Source organism: Anas acuta, chromosome 1, assembly GCF_963932015.1.
Source record: "Anas acuta chromosome 1, bAnaAcu1.1, whole genome shotgun sequence".
Lineage (NCBI taxonomy): Eukaryota > Metazoa > Chordata > Aves > Anseriformes > Anatidae > Anas > Anas acuta.
The window spans coordinates 170,436,141-170,457,266 of NC_088979.1; the positions used below are offsets into that span (position 1 = coordinate 170,436,141).

At 37.8% G+C, this 21,126-nt stretch overlaps 1 protein-coding gene across 5 annotated transcripts in view; it reads left to right on the top strand.

The window, feature by feature from the left end:
- TAFA2 (TAFA chemokine like family member 2) overlaps window positions 1-21,126 on the top strand; it is a 195,343-nt gene that overhangs the window by 113,757 nt on the left and 60,460 nt on the right. The window lies entirely within an intron of this gene.

Consider the following 21,126-nt stretch of genomic DNA (forward strand, 5'->3'; position numbering starts at 1 on the left):
ACACAATCAAAAGTGGTGATTCAGTTTCCCAAATTACTTCTCCAAATTCCCAGATTAGTTCTCCCCAGACTGCTCTCTCTACAGAATATCTAGATAAACTTTCTGAGAAATAAGAATCATATTCATTGACTGTTATGGCACATCCAGAGATTTATCTTAAATATCGTCTCTCTCCTTGCTCAATGGATCAAAATTTAAAAGCAAGAACAAGTCAAAGTATTTGCAGAGAAGTTAAAAAGTTCAGATTAATTTAAAGCATATTGACAGCATTTCTGTATTTTTCCTAGAGAAATGAAGTTTCATAGAACTGAATGTTCTTTTCTTCAAATTGTGAAGTTCCAATACTTTATCTCAAAAGTACATTTTTTCCTGTCTATAGACAGACAAAGGCTTTGTGTACAGTTAAAACTTTAATGTGAGAGATACCAGAATTCTGTGCTGTGTGGTCATCAGAGATTTACATTAAAGATGTAAAATGCATGAACGGAATATCTAGTTAATGAGAACTCTTTAAGTTCACGAAAGAAAAAAGTCTGATCTACTTCACCTCCTGTACTCCCTGGTAGATATTGTGGTGGAAACAGGATTAGCATTCTACTCCATCCTGGTTAGGAGGTTTATAAATTCTGAGTTATTCTGCATTGTCAGCTAAAAGGTTCCTGGGGTGCATCAAGGAAAAAATTGTCACGCTTTACTCTATGCTGGTGTGACCTATCCTGGGTTCTGTGTGTAGTTTTGGACACCACAATATAAGAAGGATATAAAACTATTAGAGAGTATCAAAGGTGGGCAACAAAGATGGTGAAGGGTCTAGAGGAGAAGACATGAGAAGTCAGTTGGTATGTTCAGGCTAGAGAAGAGGTGACTGAGGGGAGACATCGTAGTGGCCTGCAGCTTCCTTATGAGGAGGAAAGGAGGAGCAGATGATGACCTCTTCTTTCTGGTGACAGCAATAGGACCCGAGGAAATAGCATGAGGCTGTGTCAGGGGATGTTCAGGCTGGATATTAGGAAAAAGTGACAACACCGACAGGGTTGTCACACACTGGAACAAGCTCATCAGGGAAGTAGTCACTGCTCCAAGCCTGTCTGAATTTAAAAAGCGATTGTACTGTACGCTTAGTCACATGGTCTAAACTTTTGGGTAAACCTGTGCTGTGCCAGAAGTTGGACTTAGTGATCCCTTTGGGTCCCTTCTAACTTGGGATATTCTATGATTCTATGATTCTATAGGTTTGATTTTTGGTGGTCCCATGTGGATCCAGGAGTTGGACATGATGATTCTTGTGGTACCCTTCCAGATTGGGATATTTTATGATTCTGTGATTCTATGACGGTGTTGAAGCAGTGGGAACTTTTGAGAGTGTAGGTAGATGTGCGTGGCTCAGATTTCTTTTTTGTAAGTCTAATCACAGAATCACAGAATCAGAGAATCACAGAATCACAGAATCACAGAATTGTCTAGGTTGGAAGGGACCTCAAGATCATTGAGTCCAACCTCTGACCTAACACTAACAAGTCCTCCACTAAACCATATCACTAAGTTCAACATCTAAACGTCTTTTAAAGACCTCCAGGGGTGGTCTTCCCTGGGCAGCCCATTCCATTGCCTCACAACCCTCTCGGTAAAGAGGTTCTTCCTAATATCTAGCCTAAAACACTTCTGGCGCAACTTTATCCCACTCCCCCTCATCCTGTGGCACGTGGGAGAATACAGCAACCCCCACCTCGCTACAGCCTCCTTTAAGGTACTTATTAAAAGCGATAAGGTCACCCCTGAGCCTCCTCTTCTCCAGGCTGAACAAGCCCAGCTCCCCCAGCTGCTCCTCATAGGACTTGTTCTCCAGACCCCTCACCAGCTTCGTCACCATTCTCTGGGCTCTTTTGAGCACCTTGATGTCCTTCTTGTAGCGAGGGGCCCAAAACTGAACACAGTACTCGAGGTGCGGCCTCACCAGAGCCGAGTACAGGGGAACGATCAATTCCCTAGCCCTGCTGGCGACACTGCTTCTTATCCAAGCCAGGATGCTGTTGGCCTTCTTGGCCACCTGAACACACTGTTTGCTCATATTCAGCTGACTATCCACCAATACTCCCAGGTCCTTCTCTGCCTGGCAGCTTTCCAACCATTCCTCTCCCAGTCTGTAGCTCTGCTTGGGGTTATTGCACCCCAGGTGCAGGACCCGGCACTTGGCCTTGTTGAACTTCATACAGTTGGCCTCAGCCCATCAGTCCAGCCTATCCAGATCCTCCTGCAGAGCCTTCCTACCCTCGAGCAGATTGACACACGCACCTAGCTTGGTGTCATCTGCAAACTTACTGAGGGTGCACTCGATCCCCTCATCCAGATCATTGGTAAAGATATTAGAGGACCGGCCCCAGTACCGAGCCCTGGGGAATGCCACTAGTGACTGGCCTCCAACTGGATTTGACTCCACTCACCACAACTCTTTGGGCCCTGCTACCCAGCCAGTTTTTAACCCAACGAAGTTTGAGCCATTCCAGGCCATGAGCAGCCAGTTTCTTGAGGAGAATGTTGTGGGAAACAGTGTCAAAAGCCTTACTGAAGTCAAGGTAGACCACATCCACAGCCTTTATCACCTAATCACTTTTGAAAAACCGTTATTAAAAAAAAAACAAAACATAGTTTTTTTTTTTTTTTTTTTTTTCAACTGAGGAAATGCTATAGGGATAAGAAATATTGTGAGTTTTAAAATTGTTTCTCTCTTTCTCTCTCTTTAAAAGTAACAGTTTTTAAAAATCTAAATGCTTTTTGTAATCACACTGAATATTTTTCAAGAATGAAAGTTTGCAGAGAGACTGAGTGGATTTTAAATCAGCATTACACAGCACACTAGATACATCATAGACTCATAAAAAGAGAGGTGAATTATTTCCTTGATTCTTGGGTTATAATGGCATTTTGGTGTAGTACCTTTTTTGATTAATATAACTAGGTGATTCTTTTTTTCTGATGAGCTATGAGGTGGCAGTTGCTTTGCACTGATTCTTCTACTGATAGAAAAATAGTACCTCTGGGAATGCCAATTTGAATCATTTGCAATCATTCTGATACTTTCATTTCTTGGCATGCATTATTGAATATATAGTTAAATATATTTTTCATACTATATATATATTTACAATGTAGCTATAGCACCTATTCTTAGTGCTTGAAGTATGCTGTGCCTTGACTTTTAAATTGTATCTATATCCAAACTTGGCTTTAGCTGTAGCCAACTAATGCATTTTTCTATAGATACACTAGAATTCTGCAAAAAGGGGGGAAACTGGCTATGACATTTAACAGGGACTAGATTCACAAGTGTATAGTACTGTTTAAGACCTTCCACTGGTCAAAAATTAGAAGCTAGATTCTAGAGGCTTTGGGTCACCTTCTGAGAGATCACATTTATGCAGCGGATTTCTTTTCATTGCTATCCAGTACTGGCATGGAATGGATATTTCCCATCTTCTACCTTCACACACATTCAGATACAGTGGCAATAACTATGCTTATCTGTGGGCAGTAGTTCTGTCCCCCACAAATGCTGAAAAAAGAAAGTAGGGCAAGTATAAGTAGGACAAATAAAGAAACCTTCAAGATAGATTCATTATGGAGCTCCCTGGTTGGACCATGATAAGGGTATCATGGAACCTGATGAGATACACCCATGAGGGAACTGGTGGATGTAGTCACTAAACCATTATCCATCATATTTGAGAAGTCATTACAGTCCAGTGAAGTCCACTGACTGGAAGAAGGGAAATATAACTCCCATTTTTCAAAATGAAAAAAAGGAGGACCTGGGAAATTACAGGCCAGTCAGTCTCACCTCTGTGCTTGGCATGATCATGGAGCAGATCCTCCTGGAAACTATGCTAAAGCACATGGAAAGTAAATAGGTGACCAGTGAAGCCAACATGACTTCATTAAGGGCAGATTGTGCCCAACAAATCTGGTGGCCTTCTACGAAGGGGTTACAGCTTTGGTGGATAAGGGAAGAGCAGCTGACATCATCTTCCTGGACTTGTAAAAAACATTTGACGTTGTCCCCCATGATATCCTTGTCTCTAAATCGGAGAGACATGGATTTGACAGATCACAGAATCATAGAACGGCTTGAGTTAGAAGGGACCTTAAAGATAATGTTGTTCATACCCCCCTATCCTGTAATTATCCTATTGAGCAGAGAGTCGCTCTCCATCTTTTTTATACATCTTCTTTAAGTACTGAAAAGCCACAATGAGGTCACTCCAGAGCCTTCTCTTCTTTAAGTGGAACAACCCAGCTCTTTCAGCCTTTCTTCAAAGGAGAGGTGCCCCAGCCTCTTGATCATCTTCATGGTTCTTCTCTGGACCCAATCTAACAGATCAACATCCTTCTTATATTGGGGGCTCCAGACCTGGATGCAGCACTTCAAGTATCTACTCTGCCTCATGTGCAGAGTAGAAAGGGACAAGTAAAGTAGAGAGGACACCTCTCCTATGAGGCTGAGGGAGTTAGGATTGTTCAGCCTGGAGAAGAGGAGGCTCCAGGGAGACCTTATAGTGGTCTTCCAAGGGGAGCCTACAGGAAAGCAGGAGAGGGTTTTTCTGTCAGGGAATGTAGTGATAGGACAACGAGTAATGATTTTAAAGTAAAAAAAAATAAAAAATAAGGTAGATCCAGATTAGACATTAGGAATAAGTTCTATACTATGAGGGTGGTGAGGCACTGGAACAGGTTGTGGATGAAGTTGTGGTTGTCCCATCCATGGAAGTGTTCAAGCCACAGAATTTTCCTCCTTCTAGAAAAAAATAAATTCTACCCCTCTTTTAATGCATTTCATATGCTGAAAACAGGAGTTAGGCTTTTATTTTTAGCTAGTTTGGATTAAGGTCCTCTTCTGGTTTTGAGCTTTGCTAAGACATTGTGGTTCTTTGATGTCAAGTTTTAGTGTGGGTTCGTCTTTATTTTTATCCCCTAATTTTGAGATCATTAAAGGATATATACCTCTAGGAATCACTCAAACTAGAATAGAAAAATAATAAAACATAACATTTACACAACATTTTTAAAATAATATTTGGCAACAACTGTATTTAGAGGAAAAAAATAGGAAAAAAAAAAAAAAAGAGACCCAGAGAGAAACTTTCTTTTGATGTGGAAACTCCTTTTCATGCTGCATTCAGGTGAGTATTTCTGAATTACAACAATCATGAGAATGTTGCATTTGTCTTTTGTCCCATGTAAAAGTTCTTCGTCATAACTGAGAAAGAATTGATATTTGATGAGCTTAGTCTGCCTGAGAGTACACTGCACTTTATTTTTATGGAAACAATACATGTTTGACTGAGTTGTTTTCCCACTACATTCCATAGTTTGTACACGTATATATTTTGCACTTCTTGTATTTAATAAAACAAAGAATAGTGTGAGACGACCAGTAAACTTTCAGGGCATGGCACACAACTTAGGTTCATCAGTCCTTTTATAACTTGGGTGAAATACAAGGAACACATACAACTAGATAATGATACTGGTCTCATTTATTGTGCAAAGAAGTGTCCTTTAGACACTTTTCTTTCAACTAGTATTTGCTCTTATTTGTTCTACTGAGGAAGCTTGAATTGCCACCATCAAATACAGTATATTAGGATGAGCATACAAAAACATCCCAGGTACACTGAAAATATCTGAAAGCAGTAACTGTAAAATTTTGTGTCTCTTCTTTCTCCAGAAGCATGCCCATGGGAATTCATCCCCATTCCTGCCATCCACATGATACTGAGTTTTAATAGCATTTGGTTTTGATGGTGAAACCAGTACATGTGTTTCTGTGATTGCAGCAAGCAGAAGGAGTAATTATTACCTTGTATTAAAAAATAACAAAACAGGAGAGGTGAAAGAAATAGTCTAATTTAATAAAATTTTAATTTCCATTCTCCTGATTAATCCACATATTTTAGGGGCTTTTTAAAAGGTATGTATTTCTGAATTAAATACTTTTAATAGTTTTGACAGCATTTTTAAATTCACTTGTGGGTTAAACCATTTGACCTTAAATTTTAATTCCACTTTCCTCTGAGGAAGTTCAAAACTTACATAGGGAAATGAGGGGATAATTCCTCTCTCCTGAATTTGTTACTTGTTTTATACAAATCCTTCCTATTCCCAGTTGGGCATTTATATTAATTAGACATGAACAATAGTGATGAAAGTGAATTCATCATAGTTAATGTAGCTATTCAGAATAAATTTTCATTCTGCACCTGTAGAAAATTTAAATAAAGAAGCATAAAACAAATACATAACCTCCACTAATTGTTTCCAAACCCAAAATTTGGTAATACTTGCCAAATTTTATTGTACAGAAATTTAGGTTCATTGTTCTTAAATTCTCAAGCCTTTAATACAAGAAAATAGATCCTTTTGATTTGAAGCCTTTAGAAATAACATATATATATATATATTTTTTTTTTTTGCATCTACAAAAGATAATTAGAATTGCAGTTCCTATCTAATTATTGGACTCTTGGAACTTTCAGAGAAACACCAAACATCAAAGGACTTAAAAAAAAGTGGGGAAAACTGTGCTTGGTTACAGAAATAGAGACTTGTTAGCAATTGCAACTGCAAATTATGCAAGGAGGAATATACAAACAGCATACAAACAGCAAACATCCTTTACTGCATGAGTGTTGTAAGAAAAGTTTTCACCTTTCACTAACAAGCACTGTGGGAAATGCAAGGTAGATAGCTCTTGAAATGAAAAAGAGAATTAACTGATGCAGAAGGAAATACAGGTTAACCTAGACTGTGTTTTGTTTCTCTTTGAGTTATGAAAGTTCTGATTTTACAAAATTATAACAACATATAATGAACTCAGTATGATGAATATAGTTTCCTGCAAGTCTGGCAAACACATAATAATTTATTTTGGTGGTGATTGCTTTGCAATATCTATAACTGTGGCTGAAATGATAGGGGAATATTATAATATTTTTTTTTTCTTTGTAGGTAGTGTATATACAGTATTATACCTGTGCTGTAGAAAATTTTAATGCTCCCTCATTAAAATTAAACCTTGATTTCATAACAGCAACCTTCTAAACCTTTCCATCTTACCATTTATCTTCAGAATTTTGTATAATTTCATGCTATTTTTCATTCATGGCTGTTCCCATATTGTACTACCTAATTATCATTGTTATTTAAAGACAGTCTTCAAGTCTTGAACATTTAGAGAACTATTCCCTCTCTTAGTGTAGAAGAAACATAGAAATCCTTTTTAAGACAGCAGCAAAAGAATTGTAGTGGACTGCAGGTGCTTTTGTGTTACCAAATGTAGATTGTTACAGGAAGCAGAATAGGCATTAATTGACTTTGTTTCTAGATAGTGCAAATTAATTATTTTAAAATGAAAACTGAAAAAATAAAAAATAGCTCTCTTTAATCATCAATACTACAAATGCTGGCTTTACCCCTACTTTTAAAACAAAATGTACAGAGCCCTAAAGAAACTTATATCTAACAATGGTGTTGTTAATGAAATTATTATGAAAGTATAATGACATAACCTTCTTTAATAATGAAATACAAATGAAGGCAAATAATATTTTTGTTCCACTGAGCATGAATAAGAATGCAAATGTGGAGTTTATTAGAAACAGTTAATCCTGTTGTAAATATGGTAACATCTGAGGATATCCTTGGCTAAGGCTGTATTAGGAAAAAAAAAAAACAACACCACATTCCTGATTCAGATTTAATTTAATAAACTTCTAATATAAGAACAGTTTAGATGGCTAGGCAGGAGTAAAATAATTTTATTCTAATTATGAATATAACTTTTATTTTTTTGGATAAAGCAAGCTGAATTGTACTTGGACTTGGTTAAGTCAAATCCTGTCTGCTAAGGACCACAAAGTGGCTCCCTGTGGGCCAAGGGGCTTAGGGGGGTCCCTATGGAGTTTCAGCCATTGATTTTTTAGACTTTTTTTTTTTTTAACAGTCATTTACTGTACATTCAAATAGGTCCACCCATGCATCTTAACAGTGTGGTGCTTATTGGTAGTGTTTCCCAGACTCAGGGAAATACTGTCAACAGTCTAATATCTGTGAGTGACAAGTATGAAGCCAGTAAACTATCCAGTTTGACAGTTTTATAATGAGCTGTACTTTTCTTCGACAGTAGAGTTTCTTTTAGATTAGGTAGTACTCAATGTGAAAAAAGACAGCAAAACTCTGGTCTTTAATTTTCTTCATTGAAAAACAAGAGATGTGCTGTTTTATAAAATAGAAACAATTCACTGAATAATTTGAAGTAATTTATTCTGTAGTCAGTGCTCCAAATGAGGGGGATGCACTGCAGGTAGCTGTTGCCTGAGTTTGGTACACAAGCTGTCCTTCCCTTTGGTCTAATGTCATGGTAGGACTAATGGCCCTAAAATGCAGTTTAGAACTTGTTTAAGGGCCTCCTGAGTGACACAAACAAGTTCCTTTCAGTGACACAAACAAGTTCCTTTCAACACACTGTTGAGGTATGCTGAGGATCTGGAAATGCTTTTAAGATTAATCACAACCATAAGGGCATTTTATCCAAGCATAAAATAATAATAATCTCCTTCCTCATCAGACTATAAGACTATGTCTACCTTAGCAAATAGTTTATTCTTATAGAAGGGATTCTGCAGACCTGAAACAGCAACTGTTTTTGCTGCGTGTACAAAGTCCAAATTATATTCATTTGTTGGAAAAAAAGGTTGTTTTCAACTAACTTGTCCTCTGAACTGAACAATCCTGAGGAATTGTAGTGTATTAGGTGCACTCCTCGAGCTCATCATTAATTTCATTTATAGATTATTCATTTCATGTCCTTCACATTGTTTCAGATTCCTTGATGTGAACCAGATCGTAACAAATGGAGAGAATTGGGAAATTTGTTTGAAAAGTGCAGTCTAGGTCCAAACTGAAAAGCTAACATAAACACACCCCATTGCACTTATGCGATCTCTGATCCAGGACAATAGAGGAACTGAACACTGTATTTATTGATTTGTTGTGTCATTCACTCTACTGTTGTTTTTCACCTGCAAAACCCAAGCTATACATCACAGAGCAAGAAGCTGAGTATAGACATCTGTAATAGACATAAAATTAGCATTTGAAGGGAGGCAACAAGAAAAGTCAAAGCTCAACTTGAGTTGATGTTGGCCAGTACGGTGTCTGACTAAAACAGAAAAAGCTTTTTCAAATATAACAGAAGGTCTAAGGAAAACATTTGATGGATACTTAAAGTAGATGGTCGCTTAACAAGTAGGGATAAGGAAAAGGCAGAGAGGCATTTAATGCCTTTTTTGACTTAGTTTTTACCTTTAATAATAGGTCTCGGACTGCCTGATCCTATGAGTTGGAAGATCATGACTGGAGGAGCAGCAACTTTCCATTTGTGGTCACCAAAATTGAAAGTGACCAGTTATGCAAGCTGAACATTCTTAAGTCCATCTAGATGGGATTCACCCCAGAGTACAGAAGGAGTTAGCAGATGTTATACCTGAACCCCTCTCAGCAGTTTACAAAAGGTATTAGGAATCTGAGGATGTCCTTGCTGACTGGAAGCTAGCTGATGTTTTATTAATCTGCAAGAAAGGCATGAGAGACCCAGAAAACTACATAGTAATTTGATATCCTTCTACTATAAGTTCACCTGCATATTGGAAGGAAGTGGGAAGGGAGGCAGTGGATGTAATCTTTCAGGATTTTAGTAAGGTACTTGACATCATCACTGACAACATCATTCTGGACAAATTGTCCAACTGTGAGATGAACAGACTTATGCTATGCTGGGTGATGAACTGGCTCAGTGGTAGAGCTCAAAGGGTTTTAGTGAGTGAGGCTACATCTGACTGGCAGCCAGTCACCAGAAGTATACTCCAAGGGTCAATTCCAGGGCTGGAGGGCATCCTTAGCAAGTTTGTTGATGACACTAAACCAGGAGGTGCTATTGATTCCCTGGAGGGATGAGAGGCCTTGCAGAGGGATCTTGATACAGTGGAACATTGGGCAGTCATCAACAGCACAAAGTTCCACAAAGTTCAAAATGGCAGGTGCTGCACCTGGGGTGGAGTAATGCCAGACACAGGTACAGACTAGGAGACAAATGGCTGGAGAAAGGGGTGGGGGGGTGCTGGTCAACAGCAGGCTCAGCATGAGCAGCTCCTGGCAGCTAGGAGAGCAAACTATGAGTTGGGATGCATTAAACACAGCATAGCCAGCCAGTAAAAAGAGGTGATTCACTTAGTGTTGGTGTGACCTCACCTTGAATATTGTGTACAGTTCTGGTCTCCACAATATAAAAAGATTAAGATACTTGAATGCATCTGGAGGAGAGCAAGAAAGCTGGTAAAAGGGCTGGAAGGTAGGTGCCATGAGGAGAGGCTAAAGATGCTTGGTTGTCTAGCTTGGAGAAAAGGAAGCTGAGAGGTGACCTCATTGTTTTCTACAGCTTGGGGGGGGAGGAGGGGTATAGGGGGAGAAAGGAGGAAATAGAGAGGGATGTGCTGATTTCTTTTCCTTTGTAACCAATGACAGGACATGCAGGAATGGCATGAAAGTTGTGCAAAGGAAGGTTCAGGCTGGATATTAGGAAAAAATTCTTTGTTGTGATCTTTACTGTGATCAAACATTGGAAGTGGCTTCTTGGAGAGGTGAATGATGCCTAATTCTTGCAAATATTCAAGAGGCATTTGGATAATACACTTAACAATCTACTTTAACTTTGATTAATCCTGAAGTGGTCGGGCAGTTGGACTAGATGATTTTTGAAGATTCTTTCCAACTGAACTATTGCATTCCATTCCATTCCATTCCATTCCATTCCACTCCTCTCCACTCCACTCCACTCCACTCCACTCCACTCCATTTAGGAAGCATGGTTTTTGTCTGGCTTTTAATGAGTTCCTGACCATATTAAAATACCACTGCAAGGCTAACATAATACATGACGAAGTGAGCTTTGTTTCTGGAGGTACGCTTCCCCGCATGAAACTCAGTACTATACAGTCAATGTGTTTCTTATATAGCTGTCAGTACCCTTCAAGAGAGGGTGTTTGAAAAGGGGCTGGTAAATGAATAGGATTTTTCAAGGAAGACTGGGTGCCATTTATATACTTTAGCCATCATTATGCAAATCCTGACCTGACTTGAATCTATTCCTAGCAAGCCATAACAGGAATACTCTGATTTTATTTTCAGCATGAGCTGGTTATTAATATTTTCTCCAGTGTTTCAGAACACTGATGAGGAAATAGATACTGAAAGGAGACTGTAAAATTGTACGTTGTATAGCTTGATTCTCAAGACAGCATCAGTAATTATAGTGTGTGTGACTTTAGATAGCATGCCAGGGCCAAAATACCTAATATTTGATAAAACCCTGTTCACAGACAGAAAAGCTGCCATATTCTCTATCAGTAATTTAAGAATAGAGGTTGTCCTTGTGTGTGTATGTGGGCATACCTTTGCTGAATACAAGGTACTGTTTCTGGATTAGTTGCTGGACTTTATGTTCCACTTTCCAGCTGTCAGCTGAATGTTTGTGCATCCTAGCTTCTTTTCTTTATCATCTCTCATGTTTGCCTATGCATTCACTTTAAGTCATAGAGACTTGCTTTGAGAACCAGAACCATGGGATATCTGGGAAGAACCTGGCCTAACTTTGGCATGCTCTATTTTCCATGGAAGTGGTGCCTCTGCTGGCCTGGTCATATCATAGAATCATATCACAAAATGGGCTGGGTTGGAAGGGAATGTAAAGATCATCTAGTTCCAGATGAATGAGCATGAGTTAGGACTTGATATTAAAAGAGTAGGGGAATGTGTTCTAACTATGTTTCAACTACCTAGTCAGCAGTTTTTCTGTCTTCCGAGTGTATTATGTGATCTCTTAGAGCTATTTGGTCATCGTACAAGAGGCTTATATTTCTGTGACCCAAAATGAGGCTGAAGGCAGAAATAAAACACAGATGGGGTTCAAACATGCCTACTGTTTGTCAGAAGTGCTACTGTGTCTACTGACAGATGTAATTGTCATGAAAATAGCAGGAGAGAACTTAGTCTGACTCTTGCTTCCCTGTTCATGTGCAGAGATCTGTCACAAAATTATTTCCCAGAAGAGTATTTGGGAAACAACAACAACAACTAACAACAAAATTTAATCTTCAGCAGGGAAATCATGCAGTAGAAACTGAATGGGCCTGTGGACACACTAAACTTCAGCCTGTCAAGACTGTGTAACATACATGTAGTCATAGTACTTCATACTCTTGAATACATGTAAGAATCCCAGAAACAAGCATCCAATATTGCTTAAGAGGCATTAAGTTTAGGGTGGTATTCTCTTCAAATGGATTTAATAATAACAGAAAGTTAAAATGTATTCACAATTTTAAAATGCTTTTAATTTTGGACTAAAATGTTACTTTTTTTTTTTTTTTTAATCTTAAAATGCTTTATTATTCTTGAAATCATGTAGTTTTTGTTTTCTACATTTGGGCTCTTGAAGAAAATAAGACGCCTTCATTTCTTCATAATTGTGCTGCTTGCCAGTTTTATGTTTTGATGATGTCAGACTTAAAAACATGAGGATAATATGATTTTCAATTTAAAGCAAGAGTGATGGAAAAGAAGATGAGTTCTAAACAAAGTGAGGGAGTGTTAATCATGGAATGATCACCCATGTTCAACAGTATTACATTAATTTACTGAACTTAGTCAAAAAATAATTTTAGTACTGAATAGTCTTCCAATAAAATTACTATAAATGGGTTGACTTAAATCTTATGAAACAGACTGCAAGTGCACTTTGATAATGTTGAAAAATAAAAGGAGGGATATTCATCTTAATCAGATATTCATCAGCATGGCCTTACTTCGGTGAATTCAGTTACAAAGCTGGTATGGTTGCAGATACAAAGCAAGTATTAAAAATAATAATTCCAGAGGAAAATAGAGATGCAGAACAATTTTTAAAAAGTCCATCAAAAAAAGCTCATCAAAAAAAGTCCAAGAAGTTTTGAAAGTGGAGCTTAAGATCTGTATTTGACATGTTAATATATATATATTCTTTATGGAAGTCAACATGAGTAAAGGTATTAGGGAGGAGTCTCATGTTTGTTCTTACATAAGATATAGTCAGAAATGCTGTGATGTTTCTTTGAGGAGAGTGAAATGATTTGGAAAAAAAAACACTGCACTAATGCACTTAGAAAGAACTGGCTTATTGCTTTCTTCATGAAAGAACACTAGCACTTGACTTCGCGTACTAACATACAAAAAAGGGATCATGGTATTGATGTAGAAATAAGATTGGAAGTGGCTTCCTGAATCACTGAGCTGAGCGTTCTGATCCTTCCTGCTGGCAAGTTCCTATTTAATCTATTTCTTATGGATATATTTTTTTTTTCTCTCACTGTGTTTATTTTCTTTACTCAACCTCTCTGTTTTCCTTCAGCCTTTGCTTTGCTCCTTTGCTTTGCTGCACAAACCAGGCTCTTTTAATCTCCTACTGGGTTAGTCTTCATTTCTTTGATCATCTTAGAACACTGTCCTCATATGTTTTGCAGGTTCAGTTTTTCTTTCAACAAGATAGTTGGCTAGAATTATATAGATAAATCTTGGGTGATAGTTTAAGAAATTGCATGTTAACCCATCAATATCTTTATTAGAAATATAAAATTTAGTATTTGTAAGAAATTAAAATTTCTCACAAAAAAAAAAAAAGAAATAAAATTAAATTGTAAGATTTGTCTTTTTGCTTTGCAGTGGTTTTACCCTGCTGGACTCCACCACAGCTGCTCTCTTGCTCCTCTTTTTCCTCTGAAGAAGAGGAGCGGAAAGTATTCTGGAAAGAAAAAAAAAGGCTCACGGGTTGTGATTTGAGATAAGGATAATTTAATTAAAGGGAAAAGGAAGAGGGAAACAAAAACAAAAATAAAATCTGTACAGAAGCCCAGAGCGAGAAAAGTAAAATCATTCTCAACTTCCCACCAATGAATGATGGGAAGCAGGGCCTCAATATATGTAGTGACTGTTTGGGAAGACAGACATCTTCATAACAAGAGCCCCCCTCCCCCACCTTCATCCCCTTTCTCACCTTTTATCGCTGAATGTGACATCAGATGGTATGGAATATCTTGATTGATTTAGGTCAGCTGCCCTGGTTATGTCCCCTCCCCACTTCTTATTCACCCCCAGCCTGCTGGCTCAGCAATAGACAAAATACTGGTGTGATACCAGTGTTGTTCTAGTTACAAGTGCAGAGCACAACACTATATGGGCTGCTGCAGGGAAACTTAACTCCATCCCAGTCAGACCCAGTACAACAATCACCTCATGTCACCTTGATCCTAATGTATTGATGGTGATCAATTAAAACAAACTAGTTGTTTTTTTATATGAGTTGTTGCCAGTGATGAATTCCCAATGTATATCAGAAATGTCATTGATCTCTGATACCCCCTTTCAGTATTACTTGCTGTTATCACACTAGATCCACCTTTCAATTCTTAAAGTAATTCACAGAGTCTCCAGCTTAATGTGTAAGTTCCAGAGTGACACTGGAGGAAATGCTTCATCTAAATCCAGACAAATTATACTTACTTTATTTCTTTGTCTAGGAAATCAGTTACCTTATCAAAAAAGCTGTCAGGCTTGTCTGTCACAATCTACCCTTGCTAACACTGCTGCATTTTATCCCATGTTCTATTTACTTCTCTGGCTTTAATTTATCTTTTTCTTCAAAGCCTGTTCTAAGGTCTTGCAAACTGAAGAGGTCAGACTAATAGGCTTAGGCTTGCCCAGATCATTTCCGTGTTGCTTTTAAATATGGGCACTTCAGTTGCCATTCTCCACAAATATTTGATGCTTTCTCTGCCTTGATAGATTTGGAGGCTTATCTCTGCCACTGCAATGGCCTTTATGAAATCACGGTATACTTAACAATTCAGGTCTCAGTGAGACATTTTGTTCAAAGCCTATTGAACTTTTTTCTTTCTTTTTTTTTTTTTTTTTCTCCATTTAAACTTTTGATTGGTTAGTAAGATATGAATAAAGAAAATTTAAATAACCATCTACAAAAGGATCACATGTAAGATATAAGCAAATACTACTTCCTTGATGATTAAGTGAATAGATAATACCCCCTACAACTTAAAGCCCCTTAAGCCCAGAAACTGGGAGGAAAGAGCTTAAAGTGGCATAATCATATCAGAGAAAATGATGCGAATTGGAGCCTAAGTACCTTCTGATACTGAACACTTAACTGTGAGAATTATTTCACAAGGGCGTAGATCATCCCTAGGCAGATTAAAGACGGTAGAATATTTTGGATGTTTAAGTATTTTGTATATGTTAGGCACATAAAAGCACAATAAATGGAAAGTACAGGTCTAGAGCAAGATTATTACTGTTAATTTTATACTTTTATTTTCATAAATACATAGAAGTACAGAATCTAACCCTACAGAAATTTATGACATGTTCTTCCTGTGTATTTAGTAATGTGCCAGCATCATTATTCATTCAAATGAACATTCTTTTGCTTGTCCTGATGAAATGACAAAGAAAGAAATGTAATATATATATATATATGCAGCTAACTATATCTGTATTGTTTGAATTGAAGCAGGCTAGGAGGACAGTACATTTCTTGTTTGTTCTTTCGTTATTTTCTTTATTGCTTTCAGTTAGGTGTTGCATCTGAAAATTAATGAAGGTGAAAATTGCAATCAATTGTGTCTACAAAGAACTGGTGTTAATCTGAAAGCTAGTGAGATTAACATTGATAACACTTGAGAGGGAAGACCATTCATCAGTAACATGAATTTTCAAGGCAATATCATCACAACCATACATACCCATTTGGAAGTAAAAGTTTCCCCTATATTGTCTGTAAGACACATAGGGCTTTTAGCTGTGGCAGTTCACATTTAGGTGGCTACAGAATTTTATAACTCTGGCAACTTAAGTATATCATATTTTGGAAACAATATATATATGTAAAGTTAACATCCAAGTGCTATGAGATACTATAAGTACGTGTAATGTCTCCAGAGTTCCAGCTAAAGGGAAAGTAATTGCAGTGTGTAAAAAACTATATTTATTTATTGCATATTTTCATATATTCTGTAACTTTTCATATATTCTGCAACTTTTCAGATACTAGAGATATTTTCCTTTCTTCAAACTGTTCAAACTGTCTTCTTACAAAGTTCACTCTGTAAATACTTCAAAAATACTCGTGTGCATCTATCTCTGTTTGGGAAAGTATGTGCTTAAGTCACAGAGATTTAAATAAAAGTTAAGTATGGGCATGTATGTCAATCATATGCTTATTTACTTTTGCAAAGAATTCATTTGCATCAGTGTCTTAAGTTTTACCTTTCAAAAACCCTTCTTATGCCTTTAACCTAAAATTCTTCAATATGCTTCCACTACATTTTAGCTGAAAGTAACTGAAAATGTTACCTGTATTGACCTGCCAGCAATGCTTTGACTATTTCTGAGTATTACTCAATAGCAGGGCTAAGATCCCTAGTGCTAATTATCCTACGGATAGGATCCTGTGGATCCCATTAAAGGATTCACACTAGTAAATAACTTTTTTAAAAAAAAAAAAAAGTCAAAAAAGAAAAAGCAAAAAACAAACAAACAAACAAGCACAACCTACCACTTCTGCTTTGTATACAGAGAATTCCTGTCTGACTCGCATCTAAGACTTGCACACATTACTAATCCAACCACCTTTTCTCTTTCTTTTCTTACCCACCTAGATCTAACACAGTAGCTCATGAGAATGGGTCTGTAATTTTTCCCCCAGCTTCATTTCAGAATCAGAATGCACTTTGTGTCTGTTACAGGCTGTGATGTATGAAGCAGAAAGAAGATTGATTTTCACAAGCTACCTGGTACCTGAAGTAATGAGAGTGGCAAATTACTTGTTCACTGAGCAAACATGACAGGAATGTCATAGAGGGAATTTATATATATGCAAACACACAGGGGTCACATCGGTGTTACTTTTACAAAGTGACCTTATCCACCAGAGGGGCATTTTTAAATCTGCATTAGCTTACACAGGAAAGGCTAAATAAAGCTGCAAATACCTGCATTGCGTGGGATGATCAAACTAACACAGCTAATAAATAATGTAAGATTCAACACAGCACGGAACATAATTTAAATGGCTGCATTATTTCTGTAGGAGAGACGTGGGGTCAGAAATGATTTCTACTAATTTAGGGTTTCTCTGAAGTAGAAAATAAAATATTTGTTGTAAAAAGAAAAATGAGAGAATGTGGGGCTAATTTTCTATCAAGTTTTTGTCTCGTGTTTTATCAGGATTCAGTAGAGAAATAGGCTTACGCTTCTCTTTATGAACACTTGCATTCAAAGGGTATATGTGTTTGCAGAAGACAAATGGATCTCACCGACACTGAAAGTTTCTGCATATGTAAAACAAGAAAGAATGAATTCTGAAAAGCTTCACAGAATCAGATGCTTGTAAAGAAGAGAAACAAAAGGAGAAACAGAAAATTGCTGTTACTCTCAGGAAACAGATGAGAGTTTTATTTGTATATGAGCTCTAAGGGGAAGAATTAAAGCTATTATTTTCTTACATTTTTCCCTCCTCAACAATAAAGATTACACGAGGTAATGTAATTATTTCCTAATAATTCATATTTTCACTTAAAACAGGAATGCAAGGCAATTTAGCATTGGCCATACAATGTAAGGCAACTCCCATGTGATTCTCCTCTATTTCTGAACCATTGGCAAGGTGGCTGATCTCAAGCCCAGATGCAAAGAAAGAGGAATGTAGAAGCTCAAAAGGTTATGGAAGCTTCATTCTGCAGTGGATATTGAAAATATACATCTGTGCACAGTAGTTTTAGTATAGCCAAATAGTTGATCCACGTCTGCTGTTGGGAGGGGGCTGAAAGTGAGATGGAGTAGCAATGAGAGCAGCCTGTGCAGCCTATTAGTGCAATTACAGTTGGCATCTGATGAATCACAGAGGCTGGGCAGAAGGGTTTCTGCTGACATGGTGATCTGCAAAGCTTCTCTGCAGCATCAGACATCAGATGTGGTTTCACCCCGGGAGAAAATCCTGCAATTTTTAAGCCTTCTATTTATTTATTTATTTATTTATTTATTTATTTATTTATTTATTTATTTATTTTTGTTATTTATTGCCAAAACAGTCTATCCTTAAGTCCCTGATACCAGACTGATGATGGTCTAGTGGGTACATCAGGGGAAAGGAATGTTCTGGAACAAAAATTAGCAAATTTATTCCTTTTGTTATAGTATTGGTGAAGAGCTGGTCACAGCACAATCATCTCACTCTCAAGTCACCACCTGTTTGAATTGTGCTGGTGACATTTATTTGTTTATTTTGAGTGTATTCCTGGGACCAACCACAAAAGGACCTTTCTTTTTCCTTGCCTCTCAGCACATTGAAAATGAACTCAAAAAAAAAAAAAAAAGCCTTTTATTTTCTTGTCTGAGTGAACGATCTGAGAATTCATTGGGCTTATTTCTAATATTTTAGGGCTAAAGATTAAAGGAAATTTTTATTACATATAAAGATTGTACTTTTTGTGCGTGTGTGTGTAAAACTGATTTTCAAATGTAAACATCTCCTATAACATGGCTGTTCTCAGCTTTGTTCACCTCTATCTTATATGGCATTACTGAGGGTTGTAAGGATCATGGTGAGAGAGGTTCTGCAGAAAGAAAGGAAAATAGAAGAGAAAAATGTCTCACAGAGAAAACCATTCAGGTTAACAGCTATAGTTTGTGCATCTCTGAATCACCTCTAGGAAAAATAGACCTCATTTCAGACCTCATTTGTTCCATTTAACACAGCCTGTTATGTTAGTGTAATAATGGTACAGTAATAGACTGAATTTTATTTCCTGGATCCACTTAACTTGACATGGACAGGGTTGCAAGGGGCTAATAGTTATGTTTCAAAGATGAGGCCAAATGCTGCCTTGTTGCACTGTCTTCTCAGTGGTACATCTTAGTCTTCTTTGCAAATCTGCAAAAAATAACCAACATCACAGTTTCTGAGTTCGTGTGGTAATGCATACACTGAGATACTGAGCATAGGCATGCTCAGTAGTCTCTCCTTGTTATCTGTTTGCCTGCTTTTTCTCAGAACTGGGAAATCTGGCAATAGCAATCAGCCCAGAGTTGCTGCATCAAAGCTGAAACCTTCTTATGCTTTGCAGAACAGCCTCTGCTAGATTCATTGCTGGTTTATTCCCTGTTGGTGTGCTGGGCAGTGGGGAGAGGTTTGTATCCTCACTCTTCCACTTGCCCTGAGGGGCTGTTGTTCACAGGCAGATATGTTAGTTTTCTCTTTTTACTCCTACTGCTACTGTTTTTCATTGTGTATTTACATTTGCTGCTGTACATTTTCTGCTAGCCTCGCAGCACAGCAAGTGAATCCTGCATCAGCAGTGAGTACAGGAAGTGACTACATTAGAGTCAGCTTTGCTTAACGGTGCAAGTCCTACAGGGCTTTGGGTAGGGATGAGTAGGTGAGGAAGAAAAATTTGATTTTAATGAGAGATGACTTGGCACCAGAATTGTACCAGGTGCAGTAAGAGAATGAGGGAGTGAAAGAGTTAATTCATATTCTGTTCACAGCAATAGCTGTGGAAGAACATATGCTGAATGTGCATTCCAGTTTAATCTTTTTTTGTTCTTATTTACAGTGACAAATAATATATTTCCCTTTAGCTTTGGGTGTTTCGTAAACCTGGAAGTGATGATGAATATGTAGTTTACACTATGAAGGCACTGGAATCACTGCAAGGAGGCAGAACTTGGTGTGGTTCACAGCCCACTGTGACCTCCACTGTGATTATTAATCAGTCAGGCTTTCAAGAGCACATCCACAATCCTAGATACAACACTTGCTTATTCCTCTCTCTTTTTCCTTGATAAATGTGGTATCTGATCTGGGAAACACGCTATAGTAGTGTGACTTCTGTCAAAGGATGCTGAGTTGTATTTGCTCTGATTTCAGGTTTAAAGGGGTTTGGAATGCTCCTCAGTGGGTTGTTAATTTGAGTTGTAATGTATTGTTGCACATAGCCTGGTGTGGAATCTCATCAACGTTTAACAAGATTGTATCAATCTCCTGGAGGGCAAGGTAGACAGTTTTGGGAGAAGTGGTCTGGTTATGAGTCTGAGAACTATGAGCTGGGTTGTGGGGTGTTGTGGCTTGCCTCAACACCATATAGTGTTTTGTTAGAAAGCACTTTGCTCAGAGGAAAGGAATTGCTTTGAAGGATTAAAAAGAATTTTGGGACTTTGAAAGGGCTACTGGTTATTTCTACACTACAGCAGTCTGCCTTTCACAGAGCTTGTCATTGCCCAAGATATTGTTGTACATGAACAAAAAGAGATACTTTCAAATTCTTCCAGACTTCTTACGAATGGGAGACGTGCAATCATGGTGAAGCAATGAAGTTTGTATTTTTTTTTTTTTTTTCTCAGAAAGAGAAGTCAGCCTAGCTCCAGGAATTATAGAACAGAAATAATTTTGTTCAAGTGATCAAGTTTGCACCTTTGCTAGTATAAGTGATGTAGAATAGGCATCATTGTTCTATTGATTTATCAGCAGAAACCTGACCATCGTGCAGAGCTGTTTCTTAGCCAGCTCCTGAGGGCTCTCCTACAAAGAATGAAAAGTGAGAGAAGGTTTCATTATTATACCTCTTGCCACTCTCTGCAGAGCTGTAATCCTTAAGCACCAGAGCCTATGTTCTTGAACTTGTCTTCTTGGCAGGTGGAGAGGTATTTTGTCTTTGAAGGAGGTTACTGAGAAATAAGCCATGTTACCATGTACTTGAACCACTACAGTAGCCTGCTGGCACAGTGAAAACATTACTGAAGGTAGCTGTGTGCAATTTCTGTGGGTGCAGTAACTCAAATTCTTTCATTACCCCTGGACAGATAGGAGAGAGACTAGAGAATCTGCTCTGTTTGGGTTTGTATTTCCAAACTACTCACATCTTCCTAACAGGATTTCTCCTGTGGGCCCATTGGTATAAATGTTGAAGGTCT